The sequence below is a fragment of the Hypanus sabinus genome, chromosome 2 (genome assembly GCF_030144855.1).
Source record: "Hypanus sabinus isolate sHypSab1 chromosome 2, sHypSab1.hap1, whole genome shotgun sequence".
In the NCBI taxonomy this organism is placed as follows: domain Eukaryota; kingdom Metazoa; phylum Chordata; class Chondrichthyes; order Myliobatiformes; family Dasyatidae; genus Hypanus; species Hypanus sabinus.
In genome coordinates this window covers 76,822,269-76,836,265 of record NC_082707.1, presented here as the reverse complement: position 1 = coordinate 76,836,265, position 13,997 = coordinate 76,822,269, and positions in this window count along the sequence as shown.

Below are 13,997 nucleotides of genomic sequence, written 5' to 3'. Positions count from 1 at the left end.
TATCCATATGAAAGAACGCTTGGTGAAATTCCAGTATACTCATGGCAAAGGAAGCTTGGTGAACTTCAGATAGGAATGGAGGTTTGGTGATTATTGAAATCCAATCTGTTAAAGAATGACATTATGGCTTTCTTATGCCTGTGGTGAAACGGGAGCAGTGATGATATAAATATTCCAAAGACAGATATGCACTCAATCCCTCCCCCACAACTAACTTCCAAATGCTGATCACACCGGCTGAGCAGGTGACTCATTAATGATTGGGTGACATAGATCCCATTTTTTTCAGAAAGATTTGGTTTAAAACATCTATGACATTAACAGTCAAACCCATCTCTCATTTCATACTTCTCCATTCTCTCTTTACCTGCTTTCCATTTTTTCTCATTTTATTTCTATGTGTGTTTATTACGAAGAATAGAAAAATGGATTATGTTGATCATTTTCCTTGCTTTAAAATCAGCAAGCATAAACATAGTTTGTCATACCTTCCATGTGCCCAGAACATCCCCAAATATACACTGTTGTCTCAGGTAATGCTGGAACACTCGTCTAGAGTGTAGATATCAGGGAAGGTTGATTATGTATTACACAAGTACCATAATAACTTCGCATTTGAGAAATCCAGGGCTGTTTACAAACTTCATGACTGGAAAATTATTTGGTAAAATTTGGGTAATGATTGGTAAAATTGTACTGATGTAAAATAATGATTTTTATTAGCTGGTTTTGCCACTGTGACTCAGGACCTTTGCAATTATTGGAATGAAGCAAACATATCAATTGTGAAAGATTGTACATGCAACACACGCTGGTCTAAAATCTCAATAAAAATAATGCAAACTGGCTTCACATTCTGAAAGAACAGATCAGCAACTTAAAACTAAATGTCATTTATGAAAAAGTCAGAACCCTAATGCATCACTTTACCACTCCAATTTTTTAAAGTTTTATTCCATTCTTCATTTTGAGTCTTTCAGTTTATGGGTTCCTGCTACATTCCATAAAGGAGACCATACGGGATAGGTGTAGAATTAGCCCATTCCATCATGACGGTCCATTTTCACTCTCAACCCTATTTTCTTGCTCTCTCCCTATAACCTTTCATGGCTTACTAATCAAGAACATATCAACTGTGTCTTAAATATACTGATTGATTTAGACGCTACAGCATCCAACTGCAACAAATGCCACCAATTTGCCACTCTCTGGCTAAAGAACCTCCTCCTCATCTTCATTCTAAATGGATGCCCCTCTATTCTGAGACTGTCCTCTGGTCCTAGACTCTCCCTCTGCAGGAAACATCCACTCTACCAATGTCTTTCAACATTCAATAGGTCTCAATGAGATCCCCCTCATCCTTCTAAATTCCTGCAAGTACAGGCCCAGAGCCATCAAATGTTCTTCATAAATAACACTTTAATACGTGGAATCAGTCTCATGAACATCCTCAGAACTCTCTCCAATGTCAGCACATCCAAAACAGCCCACAATACCCCATGAGGCCTCAGCAGTGCTTTATTAGGTCTCAGGGTTACATCCTTGCTTTTATATTCTAGTGCTCTTGAAATGGAAGCTAAAACTGCATTTGCCTTCCTCACTACCAGCTCAACATGTATATTAACCGTTAGGGAATCCTGCCTGAGGACTCCCAAGTCTCCTTGAAACTTGGATTTTTGAATGTTCTGCCCTTTTAGAAAATAGTCTGTGCTTTTGTTCCTTCTTCCAAAGTGCAGGACCATACACTTCCTGACACTGTATTCCACCTGCCACTTGTTTGCCAATTCTCCTAATCGGTTTAACTCCTTCTGCAGCCTTCCTGTTTTCTCAACACTCCCTGCTCCTCCTCCTGTCTTTGTCCACAAACACGGCTACAAAGCCATCATTTCTGACATCCAAATCATTGACATGTAATGTAAAAGGTGGTGGTCCCAACACCATCCGCTGTGGAACAACACTAGTTCCTCGCAGCCGACCAGAAAAATCTCCTTTTGTTCCCACTCTTTGCCTCCTGCCAATCAACCAATCCTCTAGTATCTGTCCTGTAATACTACAGGCTCTTATTTTGTTAAGTAGCCTCGTGTGCTGCAACTTGTTAAAGTCCATCTGAAAATCCAAATACACAACATCCACCAATTCTCCTTTGTCTATCTTGTTTGTTATTTCCTCAAATAATTCTATCAGATTTGTCAGGCAAGATTTTTCCTTAAGGAAACCATGCCAACCAGTCTATTATATCACATTCCTGCATGTGCCCTGAAACCCCATCCTCAATAATGGACTCTGTCATCTTACCAACCACTGAGCTCAGACTAACTAGCCTATAATCTCCTTTCTTCTGCCTCCCTCCCTTCTTTAGGAATGGAGTGACATTTACAAGTTTCCTATCCTCCATACCCATGCCAGAATCTAGTGATTCTTAATAGATCATTACTAATGTTTCCACAATCTATTCAGCTACCTCTTTCGGAAAACTGGATGAAATCCATCTGGTCCATATTCCCAAGCATCCTAATAAGAACAACTGCACTCATCTCGGCCCTTGGATGCTCTCGAAATTCTGGTATACTGCTAGTGTCTTGCACAGTGAAGATGAATGCAAAATACTTATTTAGTTCATCCGGCATTTCCTTGTTTCCATTACTACCTCTCCAGTGTCATTTTCCAGCACTCTGATACCTACTCTCACCTCTCTTTTATCGTTTACATATATATATGGAAAACTTCTGGTATCCTCTTTGATATTATTGGCTAGCTTACCTTAATATTTCAACTTTTTCCACATTATGGCTTTTTTATTTGGCTGCTGTTGTTTTTAAAAGCTTCTCAATTATCTAACTTCCCACAAGTTTTTGCTCTCTTTTGCTTTCATTTTATTTTGACATTCCTTGTCAGCCACGATCCTGCCTTTAGAATACCTCTTCATCTTTGCAATGTATCTATCTCGCTCCTTCTGAATTTCTACTGGAAACTACAGCCATTGCTCTTCTGCTGGTGACCTATTTCAATCGGTTTTGTAGTAATGGGGCATTTTATTATGCAGGTACTGTCATGGTCCGGTCCGTGAGCTCCGCGTTCCGGTTCACGGTCCGGTCCGTAGACTCTGGACTCCGGGTCTTCTGGCTGTCCATTGTTTCAGCTGGGCTTAATCACAGGCTCCTGATTCTCATATTGGGGCTGGAATATAAGAGGCCCTGGGTACGAGTGTGGTTGCTGGTTTGTCCTGTTGGTATTCTGTCCTTGCTGTTACCCTATGGTGGTATCTGTCCCTTTCTGTCCTTGTCTCTGTGGGGTAAGTCAGGCTGTCTTTGCTGTTACCCTGAGGCTGGACTGTTCCCTTCCTTCCCTCTGAAGCCCTGCCTGCAACCTCGTCTGTGTCGCTGTCAAGTTCAGCAGCTGGAGTGAGACTGGAGCCTTGCCTCGCCAACAGATGGAACAATCTATCATTGAGCTTGGGACTGTCTCTTTGTGTCCCTGTGTTTAGTGTCCGTGTATGAGTCCTGGCCCTGTGTCCTGACCCCAAGGAGGGGTCCTGACTCTGTGTAAAGCCCTGGCCCTACATCCTGTTCCCAGGTAGGGGTCCTGGCTCAGTGTTCCTGTGCTCCAGTCCAAGGCTCTGAGGAGATTCCAGTCTGTGTCCAAGTCGTAGCCTAGGTCCTGAGTCCTGGTCTTGTCCAGCTACGCCTCCCCCCCTTCTGCTTTGCTCTCCCTCAACCTAGACTCTGTGTTCCTGCTCTCCCTCGATCAAGACCAAGTCTGAGCTTCATGTCCTTGTCCAGCCCTGGAGTCTTGTGTCTCGCCCCCATGTCTAGTCCTGTTGCCTTGCCACGTCCAGTTCTCGCCTGGATCCAGAGTCCGAGCCCGAGTCAAGACCCAGGTTCCAGGTCCCTGTCCAGTCTCTGGCTCGGAGTCCCTGTCCAGGTTCCTAGTTCCCAGTTCCTAGTTCCTTGTCCAGGTCCCACTTTATTACTCTAGCCCTAGCCCATGCCCTGTCCCCTAGTCTTGCTCAGGGCTTGTGTCTTGTCCAGTGTCCTTTCTTCTCCACTTTCTTGATACACCTAGTCCTCTCCCTAGTACTTCAATGGCTGTGTCTTGCATTTGGGTCCATTCCCAACACCCACTTTATGACAGGTAGATTGAGAAAATTAGGTTTGTGCTGGATTCCAAGAAGATTTGTAGAAAGCCTTCAAGATGGCTTGTTAGAGCAGCTTGTAGTCCAAGCTAGTATGGGAAATGCGTTTCTGGATTGTGTGTTGTGTAATGAACTGGATTTGATTTGGGAGTTGAAGGTAAAGGAACCCTTGGGAGCTGGTGATCATAACATGAAAGACTTCACCCTGCAATTTGAGAGGGAGAAGCTAATGGCAGATGTATCATTACTACAGTAGAATGAAGGAAATTATAGAGACATGAGAGAGGAACTGGCAAAGTCAAAATCAGTTGTTTTAATAACAACACCTCATCCATTTTAACTCTAAAGAATAAGAGCTCATTATATTCAGCCTCACTTCAACTAGTTCATCCCAGATTATCAATCTGCTTCGAAGAGCTGAATAAAACTTCACTTATTGTGGTGAATCCAGTTAGTATGTACTCTGCAGTTTCAATGATGAGCTACAGCACTCCAGTTACTTTGATTAAATAGGTGAACCAATTGTGTATAATCACACTGATATTTTATAAAGAAATTATTTGTTTTTCAATGTGATAATACTGTATCATAACTAATGTTTGTTATATCAACTACATATTCTTCATTTAATTTTGAAAATTAATAATTTTTAGGTTTCATAACCTGATTTTCTTTTCCATCCAAGGCAGCAATGAAGAAGTCAGACAGTTCTCATTATTGCTTAGTGAACTCTGCATAAATTTTAACTGAACCTGGAAACACCAATGTGAATTAAACAGTATTTCCACCAAAATGGTCACTGGGTAAGGCATTGAGGTGCTTTTCACCTCTACAAGACTTTATTCCACGCAATTTATCTTTTTAGCTTGTCAATAAATTCATGGAGCTTGCAATCAAGCAAAAAAATCAATGAACCATTGTTGTCCAGGTAGACATGACTCTGGAATCTCCCATCCACTGCCACCAACCTCATAGTTGCCGCACCCTGCACCTCCCATTTCTACCTCCTACCCAAAATCCACAAACCTGGTGGACCCATTGTTTCAGCTTGTTCCTACTCCACTAAACTCATATCTGCACATCTTGACTCTGGTTTATCCCCCCGATTCAGTCCCTTCCCACCTACGTTTGTGACACCTCAAACACTCTTGATCTTTTTAAGGATTTCAGGTTCCCTGGCCCCCATCATCTAATTTTTACTATGGATGTCCAGTCCCTAAACACCTCCATCCCCACCAGGAATCCCTCAAAGCTCTCTGTTTCTTTCTGGATACCAGACCCAACCAGCTCCCCTCCACCACTACTCTCCTCTGCCGAGCTGAAATTGTCCTCACTCTAAATAATTTTTCCTTTGGCTCCTCCCACCTCCTTCAAACAAAATGAGTAGCCATGGGCACTCACATTGGTCCCAGCTACGCCTGCCTATTAGTTGGCTACGTGGAACAGTCTATGTTTCAAGCCTACACTGGTGACCATCCTGCACTTTTCCTATGCTACATCGATGACTGCATTGGTGCTGCTTCCTGCACCTGTGCTGAACTCGTTGATTTCATGCACATTGCCCCCAACTTCCACCCTGCCCTCAAATTCACATGGTCTATTTCTGACACCTCCCTTCCCTTCCTCGATCTCACTGTCTATCTCTGGAGACAGCTTATCCACCGAAGTCTATAATAAACCCATGGACTCTCACAGTTACCTGGACTATACCTCATCCTACCTTGCTACTTGTAAAAACAACATCACCTTCTCTCAATTCCTCCATCTCACTGCATCTGCTCTCAGGATGAGGTTTGCAGAATTTCTTTACAGAATGAAGGAGATGGACTCCTTTTTCAAAGGAAGGGGCTTCCTATCAACACTGCTCTCAAACGCATCTCTCCCATTTCACACGTCTGCTCTTACCCCTTCCTCCCGTCATGCTACCAGGGATAGGGTTCCTCTTTTCCTTACCTACCACCCTATCAGCCTCTGTGTCCAGCACATAATTCTCTGAAACTTCCACCACCTCCAATGGGATCCCACCACTAAGCACATCTTCTCCTCCCCCACTCTTCCTGCTTTCCACAGGGATCATTCCCTGCGGATTCCCTTGTCCATTCATCCTGCCCCACTGATCTCTCTCCTGGCACTTATCCTTGCAAGCAGAACGAGTACTACACTTGCCCCTAGACTTCCTCACTCACTACCATTTGGGGCCTCTAACAGTTCTTCCAGGTGAGGCAACACTTCACCTGTGCATCAGTTGGGGTCCTATACTGTGTTTGGTGCTCCCGGTGTGACCTCTTGAACATCAGTGAGACCCGATGTAGATTGGGAGACCGCTTTACTGAACACCTACACTCCGTTCACCAGAACAAGCGGGATCTCCCAGTGACCACTCATTTTAATTCCACTTCCCATTCCCATCCTGACACGTCCATCCATGGCCTCCTCCACTGTTGGGGTAAGGCCACATCTTGGTTAGAGGAACAAGACCTTATATTCTGTTTAGGTAGGCTCCAACCTGGTGGCATGAACATTGATTTCTCAAACTTCCAGTAATGCCTCCCTCCACCTTCACCACGTCCTGTCCCTTTGTCCCTCTCACATATTATCTCCTTGCCCACCCATCATCTCCCTCTTGTGTTCCTCTCCTTCCCCTTTCTTTTATTTCTTCCATCACCTTGTCTCTTTAACCAATCAACTTCCTAGCTCTTGGCTTCATCCCTCCCACTTCAAGTTTCGCCTGTCACCTGGCATTTCTCTCTCCCCTCCACCCACCTTTCAAATCTACTCCTCAGCATTGTTTTCTCCAGTCCTGCTGAAGGGTTTTGGCCCAAAACGTTAACTGTACTCTTTTCCATAGCTGCCGCCTGGCCTGCTGAGTTCCTCCTTTTGTGTGTGTTGCTCGGATTTCCAGCATCTGCAGATTTTCTCTTGTTTGTGAACCATTGTTGTCTATGCTTTTTTATTTTCATGAGTAAATTTCAAAATCCAAAATTTGGATTTTATTTTGCAGGGTTACCTTCGTTCATACAAAACATTGATAGAGATTTAATGTCTATGTCAGTTTATTGCTCAAGCCCCACCCCACACTAAAGTAGTAGCTCATATGTTTGTGCTGCTCTCTACCTTCTGTGGGATGCTGACCAACATGCGGTGATTGTTCTAGGCAGGTCTGTCCTTGTGCACTCATGGACTGTGCTTACACATGAGCAGATCATGTTTCAGTCTGGAGCTCCCAGCCCACAGAACCCTCATCTGTGAGCTCTGAGCATGAGCTGGGGATAAACCAGCTGTTACAGGTGCATTGGCCTTGCTCTGAAGGTCAAACTGTTCTTGCAATACGAATGGAGAGCGATACAGGTCTACATTCACCTGCTCTGCCAGTGTTGCCTGATCATTTGAGAGTTGTTTGTGGCGGAGGGATTGACTGCATGAGAGTCTCTCAGTCTCTGCAATGTTGACTTTGTCTCTGTTCTGCCTTTTACAACGAGGATCAAGGCACCTTGTCAAAGGTCGCTTGGAAATCCAAGTACACGACATCCACAGATTCTCCTTTTTCAATGCTGCTCAATAAATTCCAACAGATTTGTCAGGAAAGATTTTCCCTGAAGGAAACCATGCTGACTTTAGTCAATCTTATCATGTTCCTCCAAGCACACAGAAATCACATCCTTAACAATTGACCTTAACACCTTCACACCCACCGAGTCAGGCTAACCGGCCTATAATTTCCTTTCTTTTACCTCCCTCCCTTCTTGAAGAGTGGAGTGACATTTGCAATATTACAGTCACTGAAAACATGCCAGAATCTATTGATCATTACTAATGTCGCCATTATCTCTTCAGCTAATTCTTTCAGAACCTTGGGGTGTACTCCATTTGGTCCAGGTGACTTACTTACCTTCAGACCTTTCAGTTTCCTAAGCACCTTCTCCCTAGTATTAGCAACTTCACTCACTTTTGCCTCTGACACTCTCAAACCTATGGCACACTGCTGGTGTCTTCCACAGAGACGACTGATGCAAAATACTCATTTAGTTCATTTGCATTTCCTTGTCCCCCATTACTACCACTCCAGCATCATTTTCCAGTGGCTCAATATCTACTCCTGCCTCTCTTTTACTCTTTATACAGCCTTGTACAGAAGTCTTGAGTTGTATACATATGTACTTTTGTTAGCACAGTACTGTATTTGTCAACATGGAGCAGAGAGCGAGTTTGTAAATCTGGTGGAGCAAAGGATGTTAGGAATGGCAAGAGGAAAGCGTTGTGGGAGGGGTGTGGGACTGATGCAGAGGAAGTGTGTCAGGGGTGGGGGACGGGTGGTGGCATGTGTGGAGACACAACCAACCCTGAGAATCCAGACAAGGACATTTGATTCCAAACAACATGAGTGAATCTGCAGATGCTGGAAATAAATAAAAACACAAAATGCTGGCAGAACTCAGCAGGCCAGACAGCATCTATGGGAGGAGGTAGTGACGACGTTTTGGGCCGAAACCCTTTGATTCCAAACAATTTGTTTATTGCTCATTACAGAACGTCCCTCTGGCACTTCCTGCCCCCTACCCTCTGCCTTGCCCTTTTCCCAGCCATGATTCCCTTCTCTCTGCCCCCTTCCCCATCGTAGTTCACTACCCAGACAAATATAACAATCAGATTTATCATCACACACATCATGAAATCTTACTTTTTTAATGGCAATACATTTTTAAATACGTTTTTAAAGTGCAATACATAGTCTTACGCATCCTAGCTATGAAATATGTGCCTAAGATTTTTACGTAGTATTGTATTTCTGAAAAATACCTTTGGTATCCTCTTCATATTATTGGTGAGCTTACCTTTACATTTCATCTTTTGCCCCTTATGGCTCTTTTATTTGTAGCTCACATCCTAGCTACTGTTCGGAGACCTGTAAATAATCCTCATCAGGATCATTTTACCTTTGCAGTTTCTTAACTCTATGCACAAGGATTCTACACCTTCTCTTCCTATGTCACATTTATCGACATAGCTGAGATGCAATTGTGATTCATCATCTCACTTAGCGATCCATGTAATAGAAGGCAGTTTAAATAGATGTGATAGCCCCCGAGCATGAGTGCACAGAAGAGACTTTCTCATATTCCATTTGTGGAACAGGTGGTCGTGTCTTCTCCATCCGACACTCAGGTGGTTAAGAGTTGTCCTGGCTTTTTTCTGCAAGTTTGTCTTGGGAATTCATTGCTTGGGTTAGCTATCAGTTGGTCAAAGTTCAAAGTGCAAAGTAAGTTTTGTTATCAGAATGCAGATATGTTATCACATATAACCCTGAAGTTCATATTCCTGCAGGCTTATTCAGCAAAAATCTATAGAATACTAGCTATAACAGGATCAATGAAAGAACAAGTACAGTGCAGAAAACAAACTGTGCAAATGCAAATTTAAACAAATAGTAACAAATAACATGATATAAAGTCAGATCATCAGTCATGGGAACATCTCAATGGATGGACAAGTGAGTATAATTATGCCCCCTTGTTCAAGAGCTTGATGGTTGAGTTGTGGTAACTGTTCTTGAACTTGTTGGTGTGAGTCCCAAGGCTCTTGTACCTTTTACTTGATGCAGCAGTGAGAAAAGAGCATGACATCATTGTTGATGACTGGCAAATGGACCTTTGGTTCACCCTCCTGAAGTCTACAATCAGTTCCTTAGTCATTCTGACATTGGGTGAGAGGTTGTTGTTATGACACTACTCAGCCAAAGTTTCAATCTCCCTCCTGTGTGCTAATTCATCAACACCTTTGATACAGCCCAGAACTGTGGTTACATCAGCAATCTTGAATATTGGCTGTCCTTTTGCTACACAGTTATAGGTGTAAACTGAGTAGAGCAGGGGGTTAAGTACACATGGCTGTGGTGGTCCTGTGCTGATAGAGATAGTGGAGGAGATGTTTTTGCCAACCTGAACTCACTGAGGTCTACCAATAAGGAAATCCAGGGTTCAATTGCACAAGGAAGTATTGAGGACAACATCTTGGAGCTTATTGATTAGGTTTCATGGTTGATGGTATTAAGTGCTGATCTACAATCACTAAAGAGCATCCTGATGTTTCAGGATATGTGAAATGCTGATGAGATGGACCTGTTGCTCTGGTAGGCAAATTGGAGCAGATCCAAGTTGCTTCTCAGGCAGGAGCTAATATGTTTCATCACCAGCCTCAAAAACACCTCATCACCATGGATTCAAGTGCAACTAGGTGATAGTCATTGAGGCATTTCTCCACACTCTTCTTGGGCACTGGTATGATTGAAGTTTGCTTGAAGTAGGTGGGTACCGTATACTTCTGAAGAGAGGGGGTTAGACATCAGTGAGAACAAGCCAGTTGATTAGCACATGTCTTTAGTGCATGGCCAAATGCCCCGTACGGTCCTGATGCTTTCCTTGGATTCACCCTTCTGAAGGCATACCTGTTTCAGATTCTGAGATCAAAGGAATCGTCAGGAGATGTGGAGATTCACAATGGCTTCTTCATGTTCAGATGGTCATCCATGTGCATGTCAACCAAAAATGCTATAGAGATTTGAGCTGTCATTTGTAGGTGTGGTCTGTAGCACTCAACTAGGGGTTGGTGAATTTTGCGCAGGTATGAGAGTGTTTCCAGGTTTTTCTTGGAGGTGATTATCAAATTCCACAGTACAGGTATTAGGATTCGTCATTCGGACATCTAAACAAAAGACACTAGTGTTAAAATACTGTATAACCCAGTGTGCTTTAAATTTTTTACAAAACTCTTCCAAAACTGTAGCAAAATCATTCAATTATATGAAGGAATGAATTCAAACATGGGAAGGTCACATGCAGCTTAGTCTATCTTGTAAAGTTCTCCTCTTAATGTCTGGAAACAGTGCTGACATTGATAACACTCTCCCATGTGACAGCCTGACACGTTTTTACTCCAACTACTACCTTATGCTGGATTTTTCTATTGCAATCCCTTAGTACATCAAAAATAAACAGTCCTTTTGTAACGTTCTCCTTCGCATGTACTAATAACGCCGAATTCAACGTCGAGATAAACCAGTCAATGAGACCAGATCGCAGTAAGATTAACCATTTACTGTTCACTCTTCACATTAACATATGGTGAAAACTGTTGATAAAACAATACAAGATTGATACAGTATTTGTTCCTTCCTTAATATCACATTTCAATTGTAAATACTTGTAAAGGTGACTATAACTACATTACACTAAGGTGCAGTATACAGGGAGAGTTTACCTGCTCCATTGACTACTTTAAATACACTTCCATGCAAACTATCCGCAACTCTTTAACTAACGAAAGTATAAACATTATCGACCGTCGTTACTTCTAACAGGATCGGCATTAACATCTTAGTTCAATATATCGATTATCTATTAACTTACAGCGTTGCTCTCACTGTGATTTCTCATGCCTGCAAAACAACTTCTGCTCAGGTGAGCCTCGTGGTGAGCCCCCACCCTCGCGTTAATTTCAAACCGGTACTTTCCCACAAGACGCGGCGAAACCGGATGTGACGTCCTCGCATGCCGCTATATTTTACATGCAATGAATATACTTTAAACACTTCTAATTCTAACTAGAAAATACTATCGAATGAATTACTAAGCGAAAATATTATAAACTAAATAACTGTCGTAAAGACAGCACACCTTTCAAATCTACTCCTGAAAAATGGTGGATAATCAGGCAGATAACACGGAGGCATTCACAACCCTAGTGGACCCAGCATACGAGTCTTATAAAGAATACGGATGCATTTGCAAACATATTCAGTCAGAAATTAGATTGACATCCCCACCATGAAAGAATTCTTTAGCCAATTGACTACATTTCTTCTCTTCGGTATTCACTAAGGAGAAGGATATTGAATTGTCTAAGGTGTGGGAAACAAGTAAGGAAGTTATGGAACCTATGACAATTAAAGAGGTGGAAGTACTGGGGCTTTTAAGAAATTTAAAAGTGGATAAATCTCCGGGTCCTGACAGGATATTTGCCAGGACCTTGAGGGAAGTTTGTGTAGAAATAGCAGGAGCTCTGACGGAGATCTTTAAGATGTCATTAGAAACGGGGATTGTGCCGGAGGATTGGCATATTGCTCATGTGGTTCCATTGTTTAAAAAGGGTTCTAGAAGTAAGCCTAGCAATTATAAACCTGTCAGTTTGACATCAGTGGTGGGTAAATTAATGGAAAGTATTCTTAGAGATAGTATTAATAATTATCTGGATAGACAGGATCTGATTAGGAGTAGCCAGCATGGATTTGTGCGTGGAAGGTCATGTTTGACAAACCTTATTGAATTTTTTGAAGAAGTTACGAGGAATGTTGACGAGGGTAAGGCAGTGGATGTAGTCTATATGGACTTCAGCAAGGCCTTTGACAAAGTTCCACATGGAAGGTTAGTTAAGAAGGTTCAGTCGTTAGGTATTAATGCTGGAGTAATAAAATGGATTCAACAGTGGCTAGATGGGAGATGTCAGAGAGTAGTGGTGGATAATTGTTTATCGGGATGGAGGCCGGTGACTAGCGGGGTGCCTCAGGGATCTGTTTTGGGCCCAATGTTGTTTGTAATATACATAAATGATCTGGATGATGGGGTGGTAAATTGGATTAGTAAGTATGCCGATGATACTAAGGTAGGAGGTGTTGTGGATAATGAGGTGGGTTTTCAAAGCTTGCAGGGAGATTTATGCCAGTTAGAAGAATGGGCTGAACGTTGGCAGATGGAGTTTAATGCTGAGAAGTGTGAGGTTCTACATTTGGCAGGAATAATCCAAATAGAACATACAGGGTAAATGGTAGGGCATTGAGGAATGCAGCAGAACAGAGAGATCTAGGAATAATAGTGCATAGTTCCCTGAAGGTGGAGTCTCATGTAGATAGGGTGGTAAAGAAGGCTTTTGGAACACTGGCCTTTATAAATCAAAGCATTGAGTACAGAAGTTGGGATGTAAAGTTAAAATTGTACAAGGCATTGGTAAGGCCAAATTTGGAATATTGTGTATAGTTCTGGTCACCGAATTATAGGAAAGATATCAATAAATTAGAGAGAGTGCAGAGACGATTTACTAGGATGTTACCTGGGTTTCAGCACTTAAGTTACAGAGAAAGGTTGAACAAGTTAGGTCTCTATTTATTGGAGCATAGAAGGTTGAGGGGGGATTTGATCAAGGTATTTAAAATTTTGAGAGGGATAGATAGAGTTGACGTGAATAGGCTGTTTCCATTGAGAGTAGGGGAGATTCAAACGAGAGGACATGATTCGAGAGTTAGGGGGCAGAAGTTTAAGGGAAACATGAGGGGGTATTTCTTTACTCAGAGAGTGATAGCTGTGTGGAATGAGCTTCCTGTAGAAGTAGTAGAGGCCAGTTCAGTTGTGTCATTTAAGGTAAAATTGGATAGGTATATGGACAGGAAAGGAGTGGAGGGTTATGGGCTGAGTGCGGGTAGGTGGGACTATGTGAGATTAAGAGTTCAGCACGGATTAGGAGGGCCGAGATGGCCTGTTTCCGTGCTGTGATTGTTATATGGTTATATGTTATATGGTTACATTGTGATATCAAGAGGTTTAAGCACTGGATACCAGAGATAAAAGATATGGAACCAGGTGGCATCCCAGCAGTAGAGCAGAAGATTGTACTGATTTTCTTAGCCTCCAGTCAAGATTCAAAATTGTTTAATGTCACTTCCTGTGGACAAATATAAGGAGAACAAAATAATTGTTACTCCCGATCAGATGCAGCATGAAAAAAAAACAAAAGATAAAGAACACAACAGTAAAACTTAAAAAACACATAAGAAATATAAATATACAAGACCGCTTAAATACATCAATGTATATAAAAT